The 19,813-nt window shown below is 36.8% G+C and overlaps 1 protein-coding gene across 1 annotated transcript in view; it reads right to left on the bottom strand.

Moving 5' to 3' along the window:
- The window catches only part of GAS2 (growth arrest specific 2), a 129,723-nt gene that overhangs the window by 80,128 nt on the left and 29,782 nt on the right, over positions 1–19,813 (bottom strand). The window lies entirely within an intron of this gene.

Genomic DNA, 19,813 nt, shown 5'->3' with positions numbered 1-19,813 from the left:
GTGAAGAGCTATAGAAAAGGAAGTGAAATGCACATGACATTTAGATGCCATTAAGAAACTATAGGGGTGCCTGGGTGGCTTAGTTGGTTAAGCGTCCTACTCTTAATTTCAACTCAGGTATGATCTCACGGTTTGTGAGTCCAAGCCCTGCATCAGGCTCTACACTGACAGTGCAGGGCCCTCTTGGCATTCACAGATCTCTCTCTCTCCTTCTGCCCCTCTCCTCCACTCACTCTCTCTCTCTCTCAAAATAAACTTAAAAAAAAAATTCTAAAAAACTGTCCATATAAACAAATCCTTGCCTTTTCTACTGTCTAGTAGAAATACACATAAGTCCCTTCCCTGGCTCAGAATGCCTCTTTTCTTTCTCTTGTATTATTATTTTTTTTTTGGCTTTATCTTTCATCCAAGTACTCTATCATTACTTCTCACAAATTATTTATAAATGTATTTTCCATTTGTGAAAGAATGAAACACAAATATACTATATGAAGATAGATAATATGTAATACACAAACCTGCATTCTTATGTGCCTACATACATACACATATATCAATATATTATATTATTAATATTTTACCTTATAATATAAAAATAATTCTGGTTGGATTTCTGCTATCTGACCCTGAAACATGTTGACATTCTTCTGGGATAAGAAAATTCTTAAGATAAAGGGAGGGTGTGAACCTGGACAGACTTTTTTATTAACAGTCTGTCATAAAATTTTAGCTAGGAAATCCCCACTGGTACCATAACGAGTGTTATAAAGAACTGTGTGGGCTTTCTTTCTTTAATAGAACATAACCAATTTCCATGGCATTCCAGCAAGTCACAGAATGCAATTCTATGTGATGGGAAAGAGTGAACAATGCATTTGCATGGTGGAGGCTACATAGAGCTTTGCCTCAAGGAGAGAAATTCACTTTGTGATTTAAATTCATAAATAAATGTTTCCTCCATTCATTGTAAACGAAAAAATAGAAGCAAAATGTTGTTGATTGTTGAGTTCATTTGCAGGAACAGCTATAAAAAATGAGATAGTGGCCTTAGATTGGTGAAGTCCTGCTAACATCATACTAGAGTTCTTCCTGTCCAAAGATTTTATAGCCACATACCTAAAACATTCAGTTACTACCTCACTTAAAGTCTGTGTCTGTCCAATCACAAAGGTCTTTTTCTTGCCGACTGAATTTAACTTAGAGGAGACATGATCAAGACTTTTTCACACAAATATGTCTATAGTTATATATTTTAGGCATTACTGCCATATACATAAATCATGTATGGGGCTACTTATGCAGCAATAACCCCTTAACGATTTGGGGTAAGTAATGGTTTTGAAATAAATGATTTTCTTTTTTTTTAAGTTTATTTATTGATTTTGAGAGACAGAGAGAGAGAGAGCAGACAGGTGCATGTGCACAGGGTGGGGAAGGGGCAGAGAGAGTGGGAGAGAATCTCAAGTGCAGAGCCTGACATGGGACTCAATCTCACGAACCATGAGATTGTGATGTGAGTGGAAATCAAGAGTCAGATGCTTAACCAACTGAGCCACCCAGGCATCCCAAAGAAATGATTTTCTATATGAATTGTAAAAATAATCAGAAATAGCATAGTTTAATATTTCCTCTAAAAAATATTCACAACCATCAATCACTACTTATTAAAGTTAAAATATATATATCCTAAATCTAGCAATTCACTTCTAAGTATATATCCTAAAGATATAATAGCATTTGGGCTTAAAAATATATATACAAATATATGTTGAACAGAATATGTCAAAAGAGGGTTGGTTGGTGGAATAATACATAGTATACATACAATGGAACACAAAGCAATTATTTTTAAAAAGTAAGGAAAAAATGTATGTATATTGAACTATACAGATATTCAGTATGTACTTGAAAATAATTTGCCAACAGATATGTATACCACAGTTTCATGTTATGATTGTGTGTACATGTGTGTATACATACACACACTATATACGGAGAGATACAGATATATAAGGTCATAAGATAAGATATATAAGGCCATATATAAGGTTAAGTTGCATATAAATATGTTGTATGATAAATATGAATATCATACTAACTTAAATAATGTTAGTTTAGGGAAAATTAAAGAATGACATGCATTAAATTGATCGTAATTACCACTGAGGAAGGTGATTGATGCATATAGTTTCATTTACTTCATTACATATTTCCAAACTGAGTAGGATGATTTTAAATGACTTTAACTATTTTATCAATATTTTCAGATTAAATCGTCAAAATCAGCCAATTGTATCATTCAAACATAAAAGAGGATTTTCTGGGAAAAAAAAATCTCTAAGAGATGACTATAAAGTTTTTTATGATGTGACTAAGGCAAACATCATCTCTAAAGAAAGAACATCAACAGATTCAAACACAGCCACATTAAGATTTACCACCTCAAAAAAAAAAAAAAAAAAAGATTTACCACCTCTATCCCTGGGTGGGGAAAGAAATAACACATAAAGCTATTTAAAACATAGGAATGAGTTTTCATATAGGAAGTATAACCTAGAAATTATAAACTATTTGACACAGTTAAGGGCACATTAAGGACATAACGGCTCACAGCTTGTATAGCAGAAAGGAATACAATATCCATATTGCACTCGAGAAGCTAGAGATTGATTTGACACTTAATCTACCAAGGGACACATTTTGAGAGAATACTCACAAGAAACAAGCCCTCAAATATCATTCAGCCTACTCTTGAAGAACTTACAAGGACAAGCACTGAACACAGAAATGAAAATAGCATTTTTCCCCTATAAGCTTGTAACCTTACAAAGTCATTTACATAACATATACCTGAATGTAAGTTTTATTTAAAATTCATTCATATTTGAAGACATGAAAGTTATTGTAGGCTAAATAAAATGAAAGCTGGCTACTGATACTCCATAACTTGGGAATTTCCAGTGCAAGGAATTCAATAGTAATAGCAATCTAACAAGGTGTTATTTAAGTGATTTATAGGGTGTTTGTTTCTGTTTTGGAGCTGTCAGATTTAGTGCTTCCGTATCACCTGAAGACTTAGGAAACTTCCAATCTCCATCCAGATGAAATGTTTTATTTGGTAAAATTTGAAAAAGTCATCCTCATTGGTCCAAATGGCTAACTAATTGAGCCCTCACACACAGTACCTATAAAGGTCATAACACATAACCAGGAATAAGGATCTCTGTGCACTGGCTAAGAGAAGTAGCACACTTACAGAATCTAATATTCTTCCTGGTTGAACACCACCCCCAAATCAAAGGTCTTTCCAGGGTTACTGTGTCATTTATAATTAAGAGTCCTAGGGCAGAAGTTTGATTTCATTTGAATTACAGAACAAATGATTTAATAATATCAGCCCTCAATCCTTTTGAACTTAAAATTGTTTTTGACATATTTTATACCAAAGTATTTATAAAGTTCTAAACACCTTGGCAATTATATCTCTTCCAGTTCTGTGATTTTCTTTCTTTTTTTTTTAATGTTTATTCATTTTTGAGATAGAGAGACAGAGAAAGAGGGACAGGGTGCAAGTGGGACAGGGGCAGAGACAGAGGGAGACACAGAATCCAAAGCAGGCTCCAGGCTCTGACCTGTCAGCACAGAGCCCAATGCATGGCTCCAACTCACAAACCACAAGATCATGACCTGGGCTGAAGTCAGATGCTCAACGGACTGAGCCACCCAGGTTCTCCCTGTTATTTTCTTAATTGTTAATTTCTTTAGGTTTTCATGAAAATCCTGGGGTGGGGGGTGGGGAACCAACTCTGGATCTCTTCTTTAATATCAGTAAACAAAATAAAAACTAATAAATTGGATAAAATCGAACTATTTCCTTGCCTAGAAAATCTTGAAGAAGAGTTTTATTACAGAGAACTGCTATAAGTAATCATGGATGTGTACACTTGAAAAGCTGAAAATGGACTATAGATATGGAGAGAAATACTTCTGCCCTAAAGAACTGGAGATTTGAAAGGGAACATCCCCACATGGCTCATCATATCGTCCATATTAATTTTCCCTTTACTGCTCACCTCTTCAAACAACTCCTACAACATTTAAATTATAGACCATCTCAATTATTTACTGATGTAAGTTTTTCCAGGCAGTGTTGTTACTCATTATGTCCCCAAAACCTGACTGATGAATGGTAAGACTTGCATGAATGCTAAGACTTGACCCCTCAAACTATATTGGAATCAATGTAGGGCAGGAGCAAAGTTTTACATCGGAGTTTTTTCATTCCCAGGGGGCACATTTCCAGGGCCTTTAAAATTCATTAAATTCATAGGATAACTTATACATTACATTATTTCTGTAAACTAAGAAATGTATAACTGAAAAATCAAAGTAACACCTTTGAACTGTTTTTGAAAGTTACTGAATATAGAAGGGTGAGTACAGAATAATCACCCCGCTGAACCGAGACTGGGTCAAAATTTAGGCTCACTGACTCACTAGCAAGAGTCATGCTACTGTATCCCAGCCTCCATAGCATGGGATTCGATATTTTGTGTTAGCAAAACGAGAAGTGACTCTCCATCACTGGGATCACATGCAAGTAGTCAACGGGGTGCACATTAATTTTTCTAGTATCGAGTTAAATGTTTGTATTTTTTTCTTTTAGTGGGATTAACTCAGGATATGTACTCATGGCCCCCAAAATACTTACAGACTGGATGATTAATATACAAAAGAATGGTTTCAATTCTAAAGTGTCTTCCCATTCCCTTCTGGCAACAAACAAGTTAGGTTGCAATAAAAAGAATTTAAATTTACTTCTAAAGGCTTTTAATTTTTTCCATTATCTGCTAGGGCTTTAGAGGCCAAAGTCAGTTATCTCACCTTCTTGGGATACTCTGGGCAAATGACTTAATGTTTCAGTGCCTCAGCCTCCTGTTCAAATGCACATAGAAGACAATGCATCTCATCGGGTATACGTGTGTGAATGTGAGTTAAATAATATAATTCGAGTGCAGAAGCAAGTGTTTCATAAAGTTTACTCCACTACCATGGGAGTACCCACTAGTGACATGGGGCTAGTAAACCCTTTGAACTGTGGTGCAACTAGAGAATTTGTCAATTTTACTTCATTTTAATCTCCGTGAGATGGTGGATGTTAGCTGAACCTATGATGGATTCATTTTATAACATATGTAAATCAAACCATAACGCTGCATGTCTTAAACATAAACACTGATGTATGTCAAGTATTTCTCAATAAAACTGGGAAAATCCATTTAAATTTCAAAAGTCACATGTGGCTTATGGCTATCCTATTAGCACATTCATAATAGAGAAAGGACAGCTGCTTTTGGGGTTTGAGGGTCCAATATTTGGCCACTTGACTAGTTTCCTTTGAACTAATACCATTTTCATTTCTTTCAACTACCCTCAAAACCAATAGTTCCCCTGGATATAGTTACATGAGACACACAATTATATTGGTCACCTACAAAGAGTTAACTTATATGCTGCAGAGCTCAACTTGTGTATGTCCTAGTTAAGGTTGTGAGTGTTGTAGCTTCAAAAGGGCAGCGTGATTACATATAGTACTTATAGATCTATTTATAATTCTTACAATAGCCTACACCTAGAGAAACAGAATCTTACTTAGTGCCTTACTTACAAGCAGTACTGACTTATTTATTTTGGTCTGAATCATATGGTGGGTGGCAAAAGAGAGGATTAAAACTGTGAGTGACAACCATGCTTCAGGCACACAAAACTTACTTTCATATAGATTATCCTATTTCATTCTTAAGAAAAAAATGATGCCTTGAATTAGGTAGGTAATAGTTTCTACATTTTCCAAGATGAAAAAATTGAGCTCATACATAGTTTAAATCAAATTATTCAATCTCTTATACCCATATGCTGCTAAGTGTTCTATAATAGCTCACCAATGCTTGGAATTTAATATATTTCAGCAGTTGATTTATTTTCCCATTTTTTGGCCAGGTTACATTAAAATGAAGAATATGTATTCTCTCTCCCCTGTCAAACTAAAAAGAGAATAGAGAGAATAGCATCTCTGGTCCTCTGCACGCAGAGAACTGAAAATTTAATACTAGTAGTTTAAATAATCCATTCTTCACCAAAGTTTGATTGCATCTAGTAGACATTTCAGATATAAAACAGAAGACATACATAAAAGAAGATGTGGAAATTGCCAAGAACTAATATCTTTCCTTTTCCAAAGAGTATATAGAATGTACTGTTCAAACACACAGGCAATAAAGTCACTCTTTCCATGATGGAATTAATGTCTCCACTTGTATCCCCTTGTTGCTTTTAGTTTCACTGATATATTTTATGGAAGAAAACCTCTCAATAAAATTATTTGAACATTCACAGTATCAAGGTATCTAAACAGAACTACCAAGTGGCTTTGGAAAGGATGAAATTGTATCCTTTAAGATCAAAATTATTAAAATGAAAAATAGGAGAAACTTCTTTCTGGTGCCACCAACCTCTCCTGGGAATTCTGCAATAGGACTTTATGCCTCAGACAGAGTGAGCTATGATTTAATACAGTCACAACTGAACTCACTGGATTTAACTCAAAATGAACCTCTTCTCTCCTTTCCTTCTCCAGATATATTCTACCCTAGAGAGAACAGGTCTTAGAGCAAAATTTGGTGTAATCTCCATGCTGTATGGCATACAAATATTCACACAAATTTTTTAAATATTTTTTAAAAGGTTTCTCACATCAGAATTCTGGTATACCCAGTAAATCATGAGGAAATCACTTAAATAAATGTAGAAAACATGTTAAGATTTTGAATCATCTGAAATTGAATCATCAGAAATATACTTCTGGCATAACGTAAACTGATGCTGGCAATGAAGTCCAAGCCTAGTGCTCAAACTTCAGGCTGAAAGGATGAGCTGGATAATGGAAAGTTAAGATGGAAATGAGTTGAAAACTTGCATCCACACAAAAACCTGCACATGGATATTTATAGCAGTTTTGCTTTATTCATAAATGCCCAAACTTGGAGGCAACCAAGATGCCCTTCAATAGGTGAATGAAACTGCTCTACAAACATCCAGACAATGGAATATTATTCAGTACTAAGAAGACATGAGCTATTGGGACGTCTGGGTAGCTCCGTGGATTAAGCATCCGACTTCAGCTCAGGTCATGATCTCACGACTCATGGGGTTGAGCCCCACGTCGGGCTCTGTGCTGACAGCTCAGAGCATAGAGCCTGCTTCAGATTCTGTGTCTCCCTCTCTCTCTGCCCCTCCCCTGCTCATGCTCTCTCTCTCTCTCTCTCTCTCTCTCTCTCTCTCTCTCTCTCTCAAAAATAAATAATAAAAACATTAAAAAAGTTAAAAAAAAAAAAAAGACATGAGCTATCCAGCCTTAAAAGACATGTTGGAGCCTTAACTGTATATTACTAAGCGAAAGAAGCCAATGTGAAAAGGCTACGTATCGCATGATTCTAATTATATACAAAAGGTAAAACTATGGAAACAGTAAAATAATTAAAGGATAGGGAAAAGGGAAGGATGCATAGGTGATTCACCATGAGATTCATCACATGGGATTTTTAAGATGTGAAACTAACTTTTAAAAAAATGTTTTTTGAGTTTATTTTGAGGGAGAGAGAGAGGGCAAGCATGAGCAGAGGAGGGGCAGAGAGAGGGAGAGAGAGAATACCAAGCAGGCTCTGCACTGTCAGTGCAGAGCTTGATATGGGCCTTGAACCCACAAACCATGAGATCATGACCTGAGCAGAAATCAAGAGTCAGATACTTGAACAACTGAAACTATTCTGTAAGATACTATAATGGTGGATATACATCATTACACATTTGTGAAAACCCACAGAATTCACAACCAGGAGACTGAATCCTATTATAACCATGGACTTTGAGTGATATTGACGTGTCAATATAGGTTCATTATTTGTAACAAATGTACCATCCAGTTGTATGTCCTGCTCAAGTATGCCTTGAATCTAAAACTGCTCTAAAAATTAAAGTATATAAAAAAGTTATTATGTTATTGATAGGTGTTTAAAAGCACCAAATGCTTCACAAAGGAGAAAAAAAACCTTGGTGTTAAACAAAAAAAAAAAAAAATGCATTGTTTCCATTGTTATGTACATTGTGCCTAATTTTACATATACACCCACATGGGAATCATTATATAAATGCTATGCTACTATGAAAAGCTTCTGTTCTCCGAAATAATTATTTACATATGACCAGATGGAGATTAGCTTCTTAAAAATTTCAAAAGTCTAGTCCTACCCTTTAAAATTCAGTTAACTGGCACAGCTACTAATTCTGAATAGAGATAATTTAATCTGAATCAACTCAAGCAATCATTATTAAATCATAGCTCCACATCAGTTGCAACGGTTGGCACTGCAGACAGAAATACAAAAAAGATAAAGCCAAGGCTGCTTTTCAGAGACCCTCAGTGACTTTGAGAAAAAGACTTTAAAATCATCATTTCTTGTGGCACCTGGGTGGCTCAGTCAGCTAAATGTCCAACATCAACCCAGGTCATGATCTCGGGATCCGTGAGTTCGAGCCCCACGTCGGGCTCTGTGCTGACAGCTCAGATTCTGGAGCCTCCTTTGGATTCTGTGTCTCCCTCTCTCTCTCTGCACCGCCCCCCCCCCCAACCCTGCTCATGTTCTCTCTCTCAAAAATAAACATTAAAAAATCATCAAAAATAAATAAATAAATAAATAAATAAATAAATAAATAAATAAAATCATCACTTCTTATGATAAGAAATACAATAGAAGTTTAAGTATTTAAATAGAAGTTAAAATTTAGCTCTTTGGGAAATTTCAACCTGAATGGGGAGGGGCTGATTGAACACCACGATAGCAAAGCCTCAGAAAGGGGCAGTAATTTACACAATTGAAGGATCTCAAGTGCTCAACAGGCATATAAGGACAGTACTGTCCAGAAAGTGAAACATCAGACAAAGCCTGAACCAGGATGGCTGCTATGGGTGAGCATAAAATGCACGTAGAAGAGAAAATGAGACCGGAAAAGTCAACTGGGTTTGAGTCACAAAAGGTATAATTATACCTTACAAGAATTGCCAATATTATAATCTAAACCAGGGTTACAAACTCAAAGGCCCAGAAGTGGCCAGGCAGATCAGCTGGTTCCCAGAGATTATAAGGAGCGATGGGGATTGTGGAAATCTGAAGAACTCATACCAGTCCAGGAGGGGCCGACATATTTATTTAAGTCTAAGACATCACCATAAAAAATACGGTCTCAATGTTGTTAGACATTTCAATTTTTTAGAAGAATTTGGAAATCTAGACATTTTGATGTGCAAACTCCTTGACTCTGAACAATTGAATCTATAGACGGATGCATGTGTTTGCCTGCAGGAAACGATTTTAACATATAAACTAATAAGTAATCCAACTACACATATCCTCTGGAAAAATAATTATGTTATTTGTTGTCAACAGTGACTTAAAGGACTGAATAAAAAAATTTACATAATTCTATGGACGTAAAAAATAACTGATTTCTTTTTCTTCTGCCATCTCCATCTTCACAGCTAGAGTACCAAGACTTCACGAGTCGGGCATCAATCGGAAGAAGAGAAACTTACTCTGTGAACCGGAAAGATTTCACAGAGAAAAAAAAAGGGCTGTTGGATACTAGGCAGAGCAGTCCTTCAGATTTCTTAATTATTAATTAATTATAGGAGCTCAAATTGATGATAGTTTCAAACATGTTCTTGAGAATGTATGTTAGTTTTCTGTGTCCCTTCTAAAATTAAGGAATTAAGGAAACAAGCAAGAAAAGTCTTATCAGATGTATCTTGTGACGAAGTTTTGGGATGATTTGGGGTTCATGGGGTTTGGAGCTGACAGCCAAAAAAGAATTCTTGAAGATGTCTTTGGTGCAAAAAGGTGATGTTAATAAAGCACAGAGACAGGACCCATGGGCAGGAAAAGGTGCACTGGGGTTGTGGGAGGGGTGACCATTTAATGGAGTCAGGGAGAAAGGGTTTCCAAAAAAGCTTTCATATGCTAAAGACTTACTGGAGGCCTAGCTATTGTCAAGCTGAGGTTGTTTTTCCCTCTAGCAAAGCATTAACATTAAGACAGTAGGAAGTTCCTGGACTTTAGGCTATGATGGGATTGCCTTTTTCTGGTAAACTGGTGGAGACTCTTATCTGTTTAACCAGTTGTATTTTGTTTTGTTTGGTTTTGTTTTTGTTTTTGTCCTTTCCTGTTTTTGGATAGCCTGGAGTATTCAAGGAGTATCATACGCATCCCATGGGGGGTGGGGGGGGGTGCTGTTAGCCTGCACTTTGCCCTCAGCTTACTCCCTACCCTCATCATCTTGAATTTTTCGTTTCCCACTAACATTGTGTACATTTTAAGACATAATAATTTAAAATGATTGGCAGCAAATTTTGAGTTCACAGAGCCACTGATGCTAATATTTTAGCTAAAACTACTTTTTGGTAGGCATCTCTAAAATATCCAACAAAGAAAAGCATTGTCAGAAGTCCAAGGATTGTTTCCTGAATGGATTCCAGAAAACCCAATTTATTTTAGTGGCTAGCATACTTCCAAACACTTTTTGAGCAAAGACTCTCTCTCTCTCTCTCTCTCTCTCTCTCTCTCTCTCTCTCTCACTTTGTTTTGGTAACTTCACTGCACTACAGATTTTAGGCACACTACAAGTGTCCACCAATAGGGATAGCTCCCTAGACTTTCAGTAAATTTGAATGATGGAAATGTTAAACTTTTAGTAAATCAAAGAGAAAAGGCTTAAGCCTTGAAACTACAACTCATCAGCAATCAGACTGAGTCATCAAGAAGTTAGTTAATCTATTTAACCTTTTGGAACTTCAGATCTATCATTTGTAACATGTTTTGAGAATTAAATAAGATGTTTTGGAAAGTGTCTATCCTAGACCACAGCTTATCTTCGATTAATGTTATTTTTTTTTTCAAATATGTGTCTACTTTCAGTTCTTTTTACAAAGAATGCCCTGAGGAGAAGTGAAAAATAGTTACGTCGTCACATCTGTAATTAGGGGAAAAAATTTAAAGCAGACGCTCTACATTAGTATGGTGATTTAATCACAATTTGTTTTTATCCATCTTCTAATTTCTTTTCATTATTATGTTGTGCATTCATATCTATTCTCCACATTCCAATTAGAGTAGACTTTTAAAAAGGCAAATTTAGCGTCCCAGTGCTTTTAGGATAAAGCAAAGCTCCTTCTAGTACAGCTTCCACGATTAGTATTAGCCCCACTCCTACCTGCAGACCTAGCAGAGGACCTCAATGCCCCCTACAGGCTCACCAGCCTCTACTCCCACTCTTGATGCTCCCCGTGCTCCCTCCCACCACACAGCCCTGACTGACACAAGGGTTCTCTCTGTCCTTCCCTTACCTCTTTGCCCAAGTAAGTTTGCCAACTCATTTGCTTATTTCTTTTCTTGAGCAGAAATGTAAAGAGTGGTGTGAGATGAGCCCACAGGGCTCATAACTCTTGGATACCCATGAGGGTATATGGCACAGACACCCATGATTTTTCCCCAAACTTTTCTTCCCCTGCTTTTCCAATTGTAAAATAAAGCACCGCCATCCATTTCTTCACATATGAAACCCAATCTCCCTCACCTTTTGGCATATTATTTTGAACTAGAGATACTTGAGAAACAGCCAGAGCAAGAAAGGCGCTCTGACCTTACTTGGTCTCTCAACAGGCAGGGGATAAATCTCCCATGTGAAAGGTACCAGGAGGGAAGACAGCATCCTTATCACCAGAGAATGGGAATTTAGGGCCAAGAAGTCTACGTAAACAAGCTTTATGCTTCTTCTTCTTCACTAATTTACTACTCCAAGTCCAAACCCCTTTGTCTTGTCAATTCTTCACAAATGTATTGTTTCTTTGTCTACAAGCTATAAGAGCTTCCTGCTTTGGTCACTTCTTTGGGTCATATATTTTTATGGGACTCGCAAACATATGAAATTAAATTTGTTTTCTGTCTGTTAATCTGTCTTGGGTCAGTTTAATTATTAGACTAGCCAAAGACCCTAGAAAGGAAGAAGGGAAACATTTTCCATCCCTGTCCCACCAAGTTTCAATAGATCTCAAAACCACGTGCTTCTTTGCAGTATCACTGCTAGCACCTCAGGTTGATGGTCATTATCTCTCTCCTAAGCAGGGCAATAGCTAGCTTCCTACGAGAGGTCCTTACTTCCATATTCACCTCTCCCTTCCAACCCATTCACCACACTGCAAATGTCATCTTTTTAAAAGATTCTATCAAGCCCCTGTTTAAAATGCTTCAATGGCATAATGTTCTTTTTTTTTTTAATTTTTTTAACATTTATTTATTTTTGAGAGAGAGAGAGAGAGAGAGAGAGAGAGAGAGAGAGAGAGAGTTAGAGTGAGTGGGGTAGGGAAAGAGAGAGAAGGAGACACAGAATCCGAAGCAGGCTCCAGGCTCTGAGCTGTCAGCACAGAGCTTGACATGGGGCTCAAACCCATGAACAGTGAGATCACTACCTGAGTCAAAGTGGGAAGCTTATTTGTTGTTCTTAATATACGGGCCAACATTCAACAAATTTGGCTCTGGTCTCATTCTGGACACTAATAATACATGCTAGTATCCAAACACTTGCTTGACTTTTAGTTTCTTAAAGTCATCATGCACCTCCACAACTGAGGGCTTTTCCCATGACCTATTTTCCATATTTGGAACATTCTAGATCCCCTTTCTGTCTGGCTAATTCCCATTCCTGCTTCAAAATAATATAAAAGTCCTTTCGACAAGACTGCCCTTTCTACAACGTTGCCCTTTTAAAGTTACCATATACTTGGATTTTCCCATACTTACACATCACACAGTTGTAATTCACTGTTAGCTTAACTATTTGCTTAATGTTATTCTTCCTAACAACCTGCTACTCCACAAGGTAGCATATTTTAGGTGTTCAATAAATGTTTTTTGAATAATTGATTGAATGGCATCAATATAATGGATGGCATGGTGATACAAACTGCTGATATATGTCATTTATTGAACATTTATTTATATCTGTATTCTTACATGTTCGTATTTTATTAACTTAACTAGAATCTAAGCCCTTTGAGAGGGGACAGGAATGTTTTACACTTTTTTTTATTTATCAGTATCTTGAATACAGCACTCAAAACATATCTATCAATTGAAAATTCTAGATCATCTGTGAAAGACTTTATATAGGGAAGTCAGAGAAGGCATCAGCCAAAAGACAACATTTGAACACAGACCTAAAGGGAGTGAGGAGCGAGTCATATATATTTCTGAAGAAAAAATATTCTGAGAAGATAGAAGAGCAATTGCAAAGGCCCTGTGGTAGTTGGGACCTGTTTGTTGGGTTCAAAGACCAAGGAGGTCATTATGACTGCAGCAAAGCAGAGTTTGGGGAAAGTCACATGAAACGAGATCAGATAGTTAGCTAGGAAATTGAGTATGTAGGGCCTTGTATGTAATCATAAAGATTTAGGCTTTTAGTTGAAGTGAGTCATGATGCCATTAGAGAATTGTCAGCTAAGAAATAGCATGATAAAGGGGCGCCTGGGTGGCGCAGTCGGTTAAGCGTCCGACTTCAGCCAGGTCATGATCTCACGGTCCGTGAGTTCGAGCCCCGCGTCGGGCTCCGGGCTGATGGCTCGGAGCCTGGAGCCTGTTTCCGATTCTGTGTCTCCCTCTCTCTCTGCCCCACCCCCGTTCATGCTCTGTCTCTCTCTGTCCCAAAAATAAATAAATGTTGAAAAAAAAAAAAAAAAGAAATAGCATGATATGTTATAAGTTTTAAATTATTTGATGATTTAATCTATGTTAAAAGTTTACTCTGACAAAGAATAAGTACTTAGTAAAAGCTTACTTTATTATCATATCTCATGGTATTCAGTAAGTCTGAAAAAAAGATCAGATAGCTACTTCTCAAACTTTAAAAAATATTTAAACATAGCAAATATGATAACATGGAACAAAATATGGGGTGGTTCCTCATTTATGATTTTCAATACATACACATGTTTTTTATACATTTGTACATGCATTTATCATATACATACAAATATAGAGATTAATCTTTCCTGTCTTAATGTTCCCACCGTACCTGTGTAAAATACGTTTATTCTGAGTTTTGTATGTCTATAACACTATTCGTCACTAGATTGTGATCATCTAGAATACATTCTTGGTCTGGGAAGACCATGAATAGTGTCTATAACACTATTCTTCACTAGATTGTGATCATCCAGAATACGTTCTTGGTCTGGGAAGCAAAATATTATGTTTATTTTTACTCTCCTCTAATTTTTTTTTATTTTTTATTTTTTGAGAAAGAGAGAGAGTGTGAGAGTGGGGGAGAGGGGCAGAGTGAGAGAGAATCTTAAGCAGGCTCCACACTCAGTGCAGAGCCCAATGGGAGGCTTGATCCCATGACCATGAGATCATGACTTAAGCCAAAATTCAGAGTCAGACGCTCAACTGACTGAGCCACCCAGGCTGCCCTCTCCTCTGATTTTCAATATACTTTTATTATGAATGTAATGTCTAGAATGTATACCTGAAATATTAAGTTTACTTTCTCTTTTACTTTAAAACTACAGTATTTTTCAGAACCCTTGTTCACTGTTGGTGGGAATGCAAACTGGTGTAACCACTGTGGAACACAGAATGGAAGCTCCTCAAAAAATTAAAAATATATGTACCCCTCTGATCTAATGATTTTCAATGTCAATTCAAAAACACAAGAAACAATAAATGTTGTTAAGGATGTGGAGAAAAAGGAACCCTTATGCACTGTTTGGGAATGCAAACTGGTGCAGCCACTGAGGACCAGTATGGAGTTTCCTCAAAAAGTTAAAAATAGAACTCCCCTAAGATCCAGTAATTGCACTACTAGGTATTTACCCAAAGAATACAAAAACAGTAATTTGAAAAGATATATGAACTCCTGTGTTTATTGCAGCATTATTTACAATACCCAAATTAGGGAGGCAGCCTCAGTGTCCACTGACAGATAAATAGATGAAACAATGTGGTGTGTGTGTGTGTGTGTGTATATATATATATATATATATATATATATATATATATATATACATACATACATACACACACAATGGAATCTTATTACTCAGCCATAAAAGGAATGGAATCTTGTCATTTGCAACAACACAGATGGATCTAGAAGATATAATGGTAAGTGAAATACGCTAGTCAGAGAAAGATAGATACCATATAATTTCACTCATATGTGAAATTTAAGAAACAAAATAAATGAACAAAGGGGGGAAAAAGAGGCAACCCAAAAACAAGACTCTTAACTAGAGTGAACCAACTGATGGTTAACAGAGGGGAGGTGGGGGGTGGGGGATGGGTGAAATAGTGAAAGGGATTAAATAGTACACTTGTCATGGTGAGAACTGAGTAATGGATGGAACTGTTGAATCACTACATGGTACACCTGAAACTAATATAACAGTGTATGTTAACTACAATAGAATTGAAATACATTTTTTAAAAAAACTACAGTATTTTCAAAACCAATGCCAGATTAATAAAAATAAGCAAACACATTGCTTATTTTTTTTAACTTGTGCTTTAATATTTATTTTTAATAATGTAGTAACCATATTTCAAAAAATGTTGATACCCTCTATTTTGTGTTTTATAATCCTTAATGTCATGCATTTAAAAACATCATCATGAAAAAGGATCGGCAGGCCTCACCCAATGGTTAAAGAAGGCAGGATACAAAAATAATTGTCTCTGATCTAGAAGGCAGAGTCGGTGACTTATTGGCCTTTATAACACCTAGTACAAAACTGCCTCTCAAGAAATTCCCTAGACTTATTCGGAATTTAGTCAGTTCACTCCCATTTTAAGATTCCCTTCTTGGGGCGCCTGGGTGGCTCAGTCGGTTAGGCTGCCGACTTCAGCTCAGGTCATGATCTTGCGGTCCATGAGTTCGAGCCCCGCGTCAGGCTCTGTGCTGACAGCTCAGAGCCTGGAGCCTGCTTCAGATTCTGTGTCTCCCTCTCTCTGACCCTCCCCTGTTCATGCTCTGTCTCTCCCTGTCTCAAAAATAAATAAAACGTTAAAAAAAAAAAATTAAAAAAAAAAAAAAAGATTCCCTTCTTGGGCCACCTGGGGGGCTCAGTCGTTTAAGCGTCCAACTTCAGCTCAGGTCATGATCTTGTGGTTTGTTGAGTTCAAGCCCTGTGTCAGGTTCTGTGATGACACCTCAGAGCCTGGAGCCTGCTTTGGTTCTGTGTCTCCCTCTCTCTCTCCCCTCCCCTACTCACACTCTGTCTCTCTCAATCTTCCTCTCTCTTTCAAAATTAAATAAACCTTTAAAAAAAAAAAAGATTCCTGGGGCGCCTGGGTGGCTCAGTCAGTTAAGTGTCCGACTTCTGCTCAGGTCATGATCTCAAAGTTTGTGAGTTCGAGCCCCGCGCTGGGCTCTGTGCTGACAGCTGGGAGCCTGGAGCCTGCTTTGGATTTTGTGCCTCCTCTCTCTGCCCCTCCCCCACTTGTGCTCTGTATCTCTCTTCCAAAAATAAATAAATGTAAAAAGAAAAAAAAGATTCGTTTCTTCCTTTTTACTTCAGAGGTTTCATTCTTTTTAACAATTGTAGGTAGAGCTAAGTTCTTTGTTTTGTTTCTATTTTAGTTTTGGCTTCAAGATACAGGAATTGCTGCATTATGACTTCTTACAGGGAGCATCCATTAGACAAACAGCCTGTGGGAAATCAGACATGACCAGCAAAGTGGTATAAACACAAAACACATACGAGACAGCTCCATGCATGATATGTAATGCATATTCAAACTGCTAAGCAAAACAATAGCAGGTATTCATGTAGGCAGCTCCTAAAAGCTTATACAGTTGGAGAGCTCTACATACTATAAACTCAATTACCTCATCTAGAAAACATTATGCCATTACTCTGCAATGCACCAGTACCACATACCTTGGACCACACACACACATATGGTGAGTACTTACATTTTAAATCATCTAGCAATCCTCAGACATTTTCAAATTAAAAAGGAACATTTTTCCTCGAATTTACAGCCCCTTAAAAATGTTCTTGTTATAAAACCTGTAAATGGTCTGCTTTAAGAAATGGCATGCATATTCATTATTGATTTGTTTAAATGACCAGAATTTCTCCAAAGCATTTAGCAACAGCTCATTTTAAAGTAATTAATTTTCTATTTTCCATATGGTGAGAGTGACTTTTCCTGACATAGTATTCTATATCCACAGTGCTTTGAAACAGCAGTGGCCACAGTCAGTGCTATCAAATATCAGAAAAACAGTTCCCCAGTTACACGCCTTGCCCATGTGCCTGCATGCGGTTAAATGCAGGATGTGAGCCTATAAGTGGAAAAGATGATGTCACTGTGGAAAAATTCGATCAGGTTTACTTTTACGCTCGGGGGCAATGTTCTGCTGATGTTATGAAATTATGTAGATGAAAAATGTGTGTGTGTGTGTGTGTGTGTGTGTGTGTGTACTCCTTCTTCTAAGCCAGATCTGTTTTTTTTTTTTTTTCATGCTTTTGGAACTTCAATTCGACATGTTTTATTTTTAGTCTCATGCTTCGTATGCTTTTAATGCAACCATTATTTACACTACCAAACAATAGCTTACAGTTTTAACTTTTGAGAGGAAAGAACCGCTGAGCAGTTTTGAAGGAGGGCGATTTATCAGCAGATTCACATAAACATACAGCTACTGAAACCTGGCAAATTTCTAAGTTCAGTGCTGCCACCTTGTCTTTCTCTTCTCCCCCTCACTCTGGAATGTGGAGATTCTTGGCAGGGTACTGAATAGGGCTAGAAATACCCCTTCACATCTCTTAGCTCATCAGAAGCAAACTCCAATAAGAAAAGAAGCTTAGGATTTGGGAAAATGACTCACTCTTGCTCATTAAGAGGTTGGCAACTACTGGTTTAGAACAAACAAGTAGGGAGCCAAATATGATAATGGTAGGGTATATTTTACTCTCTTGTAATTTGAGGGAAATTCTAAAATAATTCTGATTCTTTTCATTTGCTTCTTTGTACATAAAAAGAAAACCATCTCAAACATGAGTGTTGTCACAAAGGTTAATTCCATGCTTTGCACCTGGTTATATTCCATTTAGCGAGCCCTGTATGCTTGTCCAAATAATTTTAAGTATGTAAACCCATAATATCGTTCTACTTCTAATTTCATCATACAGACAACTCAACAAACTTTATACCGTTTTAGGTAATTCCCAAAAAACTTCAGCCCACCTGGCTTAGACATTGGCTGTCTTTGCCACCCACCGAAGGAGTTATATATATATAAGGGAAAGTGGCAATTTCTTCTATGATTTACTGAGGACAACCAAATGAGAATAGTTTAAATTTTGACTCTGTGATAATAAAAGAGGAAAAAGCTGTAATAATAATGTATGGGTAGTAGGAACAATCAAATTAATATACTGAAATCCACTTAAAATCATTGCAATAGGCTTAAGCACAACAGCCATTCTATTTTATAAAGCAGATATGATTTTTAATTGGTATACCTTTTGATTTAGAAAGCAGATGAGACACACTCAAAATAAAAATTTTAAACAACTATGTGCATGAAAACTTTTCAATGTATACTACTATATGCTTTAAATTCTGTTCTAAATTCAGTCACATGATAAATATTGCCTTTCTTTTATTTAAACTGTGGCTGCTTAAAATTAATTCGTTTTCAAATCATTTTGTGAGCTTGATCTCAAAATCTATATAATACCGCATGCATCTTATTTCTCCCTAATAGGTAGTAAATTCCTTGAGAAGACTGTCTACCTTTACATCACAACCATTATTACCAATGACACATACGCACAGAAATATTCACAGTAAATAATGTCATCTCTTGTTTCTAACAAGAGCTCTTATACTCATCAATCATATATCAACTTTTAAAATAACATACATAAATAGGGGCGCCCGGGTGGCTCAGTCAGTTAGGGGTCTAACTTCGGCTCAGGTCATGATCTGGTCAGTGAGTTGGAGCCCCATGTTGGGCTCTGTGCTGACAGCTCAGAGCCTGGAGCCTGCTTCGGATTCTGTGTCTCCCTCTCTCTCTCTGCCCCTCCCTTGCTCACACTCTCTCTGTCTCTCTCTCTCTCTCTCTCTCTCTCTCTCTCACTGTCTCAAAGATAAATAAACATTAAAGAAGAAAAAGAAAAAAAGAAATAGGACTCAGTTATTGTAAAATATTTGTAGTTCATACTATTCTCTATTATTTAAGGTTGTTAAAATGATGAACTTGCTCTGCCCCATGGTCATTTTTATCTCCTTTTTGAGTTAACCCTTAGTTAATAAAATAACACATTTTTTTGGAAAGCTGACAGCAGCGTTTATTGCTCGTTGCTCTTACGCACTGGAATTCTCTGACTCCCTCCTGCAGTTTTACAGAAACTGTATTTTTACCTTGGTTGTTACAGAGTGTTTTGGTAGATGGCTAATTAGGGCTCTGAAAAGAAACAATGGTTCTTATATTCCCATTTCACTCACCAACTATTTTATTGGACAAAAGGAGCAGTTATTGAGAAAAAGATGCAAAAAAAAAAAAAAACCCACCTCCACAGGGATTATATCTTTACAGCTCCTCAGTCATTGAAAGACACAACCCTTAATTACTCTAGTAGTACCTTATTTCAGGTCAAAAGTACCCCTTGAGAACTTAGTCCATGAAAGATCCT

Source organism: Prionailurus viverrinus, chromosome D1 (genome assembly GCF_022837055.1).
Source record: "Prionailurus viverrinus isolate Anna chromosome D1, UM_Priviv_1.0, whole genome shotgun sequence".
NCBI lineage: Eukaryota > Metazoa > Chordata > Mammalia > Carnivora > Felidae > Prionailurus > Prionailurus viverrinus.
This window is presented reverse-complemented; position numbering and strand designations above follow the sequence as displayed.